We start from the raw sequence: 6,420 nt of genomic DNA on the forward strand, positions 1-6,420 counted from the left end.
ATCAAACATTTATAAACATTTTCTACTAAGTCTTTCATTTCAGATGTATTTTTCAGATCCAAGGTTTCAATTTCTTTCTAATTTCCATATTTTACTTTTTCATTTTGCTGAAAGATTATTTAGCACCTTGTCAATGTTTTCCTTTGGCCCTTTGAACACATTTAAGATGTTTGCTTCATAAATCCAATGTCTGGATCTCCTCCTGTATAGTATAGTATAGTTATTTTCTATTTATTTTGTTCCTTTGAATAAACTTTACTTAATTTATTTCTTTGCATGTATTATATTTTTGTTGAAATGGGATATTTGATTATAATGGAAACCAGATGCACACCCAGTCTTCTCTGGTATTTATAGTTGTATTTCTCTGGTATTTAGTGGTACTAAAGGTTGTGAAAGGTTGTTTGGTAACTTTAAAATATTAACCATGCTTAATACTATCTAAGGCTGTGGTAGTCTATAACTTTTTTTTTTAGATTTATTTATTTATTATTTATGACTACGCTGTAGCTGTCTTCAGACACACCAGAAGAGGGCATCGGATCCCATTACAGATGGTTGTGAGCCACCATGTGGTTGCTGGGATTTGAACTCAGGACCTCTGGAAGAGCAGTCGGAGCTCTTAACCACTGAGCCATTTCTCCAGCCCGGTAGTCTATAACTTTATTTTTTTCCAAAATGCCTATTTTCAATGATGGTTCTTAACATTTTAACCTTCCTTTTAACCCACTACCCACCAGAGGTAATGGAAAAGAAAGGATACAGGGGACGTGGACCTGCTTAGAAAAGTTCTTTGGAGCAGCTCCCACCTGTGTTGTTAGGACATCGGCCGTTCAGTTTACCGGTTGGCAGCTGCAGCTCAATCCACTCGGAAACACTTCGTGATCACAGGAGCAGTCCAGTTCTGCAGAGTCGGGATAACAAACAGGAATCAGGAGCAGTGGCACCACCTAAGCAGAGACAGCCAACCCTCAACGTTGGCACAAGTTAAAGGAGGGACCAGGACCAACAGCAACACCAGGAACAGTTCTCGGCTTTGCCTCTCAGCAAATCAAAGATTAGCAGAGGCAAGACCAACCAACTGCATAAGCAAGCCTAGCTCAGCCTTCATCACTGGCTACAAGTTATACTCTCTCCAAACATCACGTGTCCTCCACGGTCCTATCTCAACATGCATGTGTATCTGTCTCAGCTGGCGTCATTCTGCCAATCAGTCTGAGTCTGAGGAAGCAGCAAGAAACTGCAGCACACCATCAGAAAATTTTTGGTGCATTTCTCTCTATGGAGTCCCGACAAATGCAGCTCAACTACAAAATGTAAGATGGACCAATACATGCGTGTCATTAGCAAAGAATCCTTCATCACGTGTCATTTCACACACTTGCTTTAGCAGAACATCTCTCTGGCGTCTGTTTCAGTGAAACGTTCCTTCACGAGTCTGCCTTAGTCTTTCACCGGTGTCCACTTCAGGAAAACACTCTTTCACGTGTTTGCCCCAGAAAAACACCCTCCAACACAACTGACTCTCCAAAGAGCCCATAAGCTTCCACTTCAGATGTCTGTGCCACTCCTCCATCCAAACTATCTTTTCAAAGACTGTGCTCCTTATGTGCAGTCACTGAACTCTGCTCCTTCAATTTTTCTGTAAATTATATTTTGAAAGAGATGTCCTTGAATACCAGGAGTCTTAAACATAACTTTAAACAACATACAAAGGCACCTCTTCCCCTGTCAGTACGTCAACTCCATACTGGCATTCTCCCACACTTAGCCAGGTATGCACCAAACTTACTGCCTCATGTGAAAGCTCCAGAAGTCTTCGGACTTTCTGAGCACACTTTTCCCTTTGGCCTGTGCACAGCCCTCTGGACTCCCTCAAACACAGATTGCTCTGAATGTCCTACTTTATCTAAGAATTTTCCCCAGCTTTCTACCTTAGCTTTCTCCCAAGGTCTTAGGAGGTCTATTGTCCATTTGATTACATGTCCCAAATATCTACAGGAAGATTTGTTTTGTCCTTGGTGTTTATGACAGCTCTGTTTTTAGCCTCTGCTGGGTCAGTAGAGTCAGAGATGAGAACTTGGGATCAGTTTTTCAGATAGTCTTTAGGTTATAGTGAGACAATGGCAAAAAGTTGTGGGCTGAAAAGTCTGCCAGTTTTAGGGGAATGGATGAGTTGACTAACTGTGTGGCATGCAGTCCTGAGGGCCTAAGTTCAGATCCCCAACACCCACTTAATGAGGCAAGCACAGCAGCACATACCTGTACTCTAAGCACTGGTGTGGCAGAGATGGGAGGATCCCTGGGGGTTGAGGTTTCATCTGTTGCTATGTGCTAAATTCTGCACCCAAATGTCTAGGCCTACAAGTGAATTCTCATGTTTACTAGACCTTGTTCTTTAATTTAAAACTATTGGTTAAAGAAAAAGGCTACAGCCAATTACTGGAGGGATTGGAGGTAGGTAGGTTTTTGAGTTACCTGGTTGAGAGAAATGGGAGAACAGGAGAGAGAAGGTACCTGTCTTACTTAGGGTTTTACTGCTATGAACAGACTCCATGACCAATGCAACTCTTATAAGAACAGTGTTTAATTGGGGCTGGCTTACAGGTTCAGAAGTTCAGTCCAGTATCACCCAGGTAGGAATATGGCGGCATCCAGGCAGGCATGATATAGGAGGAACTGGGAGTTCTACATTTTCATCTGAAAGCTGCTAGCAGAATACTGGCTTCCAGGCAGCTAGGATGAGGGTCTTAAAGCCCACACCTATAGTGACACACCTCCTCCAACAAGGCCACACCCACTCCAATAGTGCCACTCCCTGGGCTGAGCATATACAAACCATAAGAGCACCACAAGAGGAGATGGACCGTGAGTGCATGGCCAAGAGAAACAGCAAGTATTTGGGGACCACTGAGGAGGTAGACAGGGCAGCAGTTAGAAAAGTAGATTAGAGGTTACCCTCAGTAATTGTCATAGCCAAATAAATTAACCATAGTCTAAGTCTCATATATTTGTAAGCTAGTTGTGGATAAGCTTAAATTGATTCAACTACACCTGGGGTTTGATAGTCAGATGGTATAGCCAAATGGGTGATCCAGGTTCTGTGAGAGACTGTCTCCAAAAGTGAGGTGCAGAATGACTCAAGAAGACACACAGGTGAGACTCAGGCTCATATACACATACACACACCCTGTAGTATCCTGTACTGATTCTTTTTAGTCTACCATGATGCTAGTTAAATCAGTTATGGTCATGATCTTTTCATCTCATCAAGTCTCCTACACTTAATAGCTGGTATTTTACCTTCCTACACTGACTTATCCTTAATTATGTATTAATATAATACTCAGTCATTAGTATCTACAATACATAATCTTAAATAGAAAATGACTGTTTGTAGCTAAGTCATATCTAAGGCTTACTTGCACTTTCTTTAGCAAAATAACAATAGTAATAACACACACACACACACACACACACACACACACACACACACACGGCCCGTGATGGCAAATGTAAGAATGTTCTCATTTGGGCTGGAGAGATGGCTCAGCGGTTAAGAGCTCTGACCGCTCTTCCAGAGGTCCTGAGTTCAAATCCCAGCAACCACATGGTGGCTCACAACCATCTGTAATGGGATCTGATGCCATCTGATCTTTGGGTGTGGATGAAGTCAGCTATAGTGTACTTACATATAAATAAATAAACCTTAAAAAAAAAAGAGGGGTTGGGGGTTTAGCTCAGTGGTAGAACACTTGCTAGGCAAGACCCTGGGTTCGGTCCCCAGCTCCGAAAAAAAAGAAAAAAGAAAAAAGAAAAAAAAAAAAGAATGTTCATTCACTACTGAAGAACAGCACAGAAGACAGCACTGTACTGTTTCAACCATCTTAAATTTTAAAAAGTATATGGAGTAATGGCTCAGCATTAACCAAGCACTGGCTACTCTTCCAGATACCTGGGTTCAAGTCCCAGCACCCACATGGCAGCTCATAACTATTTGCACCTCAAGTCCCAGGGGCTCTCATGCTCTCTCTGGCCTCCTTGGAAACTGTATGCATAGAGTACACAGAAGCACATGCAGGCAAAACAGCCATACAAAGTAGTGGTGGTGGTGGTAACAGTAGTAGTAGTAGTAGTAGTAGCAGTAGTAGTAGTAGTAGTATAGAAACACAGCAGTTTCAACCGAAACAGAACCAAAGCCCTCACAAAATTTTCAGAGATAGTAAAATCAGATTCCATACAGCAGCATTTGAATATATTTTAATTTTATTACTACTGTCAAGAAATTTAATACCAGCATCTATGTAACAATCCTCTGAGGCAGAAGGAGAGCATGACACAAAAATACTATGCAGCAAACAGTACCACACTCAAGAGGCTGTTTTCTCAATGTCATATACCAGGTGACAAACCAATTCAAGGGGACTGGCTCCAGTTACACGACATAAATCAACTCATTAGTAACTGAACGTTACAGTAAAATGTTGTGCAGACTTTCAAAAACTTAGAATTTCCCTAAGAGTATATGTATGCACACAGATGTGCAGAGACATACAATAAAAAACTATTCTGTACAGCATTCTCAAGTTTCAGCAAAGCATACATTTCAAGCACGTTTGCCACACAGTACAACTTTATTATTTAAGACAGGAATGATACTCCCATCCAAGGAGTCACATTCAAATACAGGGTGTGATCCTTATGCTTGGCTATTGAAGAAATACACATTCTTTTTCTAAATTAAGTTGTGCAAGTACAATTATCTTTAATGTAACTGTAGCAAATCTCTAAGGACTAAGCAAGAGGTTCTGGGTACACTTGTGGGACTATCTCACCCCACCCCCAAGTCGTGCAATTTAAAAGTCTCAACACAACAGCCATGGGCAGTTCTTTTTTTTTTTTTTTTTTTTTTTTTTTTTCCGGAGCTGGGGACCGAACCCAGGGCCTTGCGCTTCCTAGGCAAGCGCTCTACCACTGAGCTAAATCCCCAACCCCGCCATGGGCAGTTCTGCACAATACCACCTTATTACAAGTCGCAGTCAGGCTAAAGAGAAAGGCTCTCAGAGCCAGCTTCATGAGGACAATGCAGTACCTACAGGGAGCTCCCCGACTGCTCACTATGTGCACATTTTGCACTTCTGCAGGGATGTTCACCTTGAGAGCCAGACGAGTTCAGAAGTTGACATTCTAGTCCTACAATCTCAGGTTTCCTCTGGAATGGCTGAGCAAAGAAAACAGGTACAGTGGACAGTGGATTATGAGGCAGAGTGAAAACAGAACCAAATTTATTAGAAATTTGAAAATTACAGTAGAAAGGACGTCTTGCACACTGTGCTGTCTGCCAATAAATATAAATGGAGAAACCAGTCTCTTCATACTCTTTGTTGAGATGATGGATGTCCCAGCTTTGGAGCAAATGCTGTCTTCGGGCCAACATTGCAAGGAAGCCATCTTGAGACACAATGAAAACTGCTATAATCTGTACCAGATGTGCCCAATGACATCTGTTGGTGAAGGCCCAGGCTTCCACATCAGGTCGGGGTGGGCCCTAGTGTTTCCTGCCCTCACACAGCTATCACTAGCATCTGCATGGACAGGTCTTAAGGCCTCAGCTTCAGATGAAGTCCCATAAGCAAGCCTAACAGTGACAATGGCTCTACCCAAACCAGACCCTTCCCAGTGGCCACTCTAAGAATTGGGATGTGGACAAACGCTCTGTCTCAGTTTTCACACTGGGAGATTAAATTCTGGTCAAAACTCTGTGATACTGACTTTATTAACACAAACCAAATCCTGACCAAATCAAAGGGCAAAATCCCACTAAACCTCATTTATCAAAAATGAAATGCAGCAGTAAGACCCAACTGTGTCAGGCCTCAAATTCCAAGAGTTTTAGACCCTGGATATAGAATTTTCAGATGACTATCTGCTGCCACCTTCTCATATTTGGTGAGAAGATTACACTGTTTTTGTCTTTTGACATTCGATTTTTTCCTTAAAATAAATGTGTTAAGACTATTGAATTTTATTATTTCTGCTTTTCTCTTCATTGCACACAATAAAAAATTACCAATGTCACTGTAAAATCTTGCCCACAAAGAAGTTTCAGGTTTCTGAGATGATCGCATCACTCTGGTTTTCTGATTTCCAAAAGTTACCCACTTAACCCAAGCATCCCTGCAGTGCTGATAAAGGAGGGCCATGGCCTCTGAGACGTCCCACAGTCTATGGCCTGCTCTGTGGAATCCTCCGTGGATGTAAGCCGAGACCATGGGCATGAGAGGACCTGAGGGGTCATGTGATTACTGGCTCCTCCACAGCATCACTTGCACAACTGTCCTCCATCTCCTTCACCAGAGGGTTTAGAGCCCAGGTCATTCAAGCAACTCAGCATCACACTGACCCAGTTTCCTAAGTGTA

The sequence above is a fragment of the Rattus norvegicus genome, chromosome 15, assembly GCF_021556685.1.
Source record: "Rattus norvegicus strain SHRSP/BbbUtx chromosome 15, alternate assembly SHRSP_T2T, whole genome shotgun sequence".
NCBI classification, from domain to species: Eukaryota; Metazoa; Chordata; class Mammalia; order Rodentia; family Muridae; genus Rattus; species Rattus norvegicus.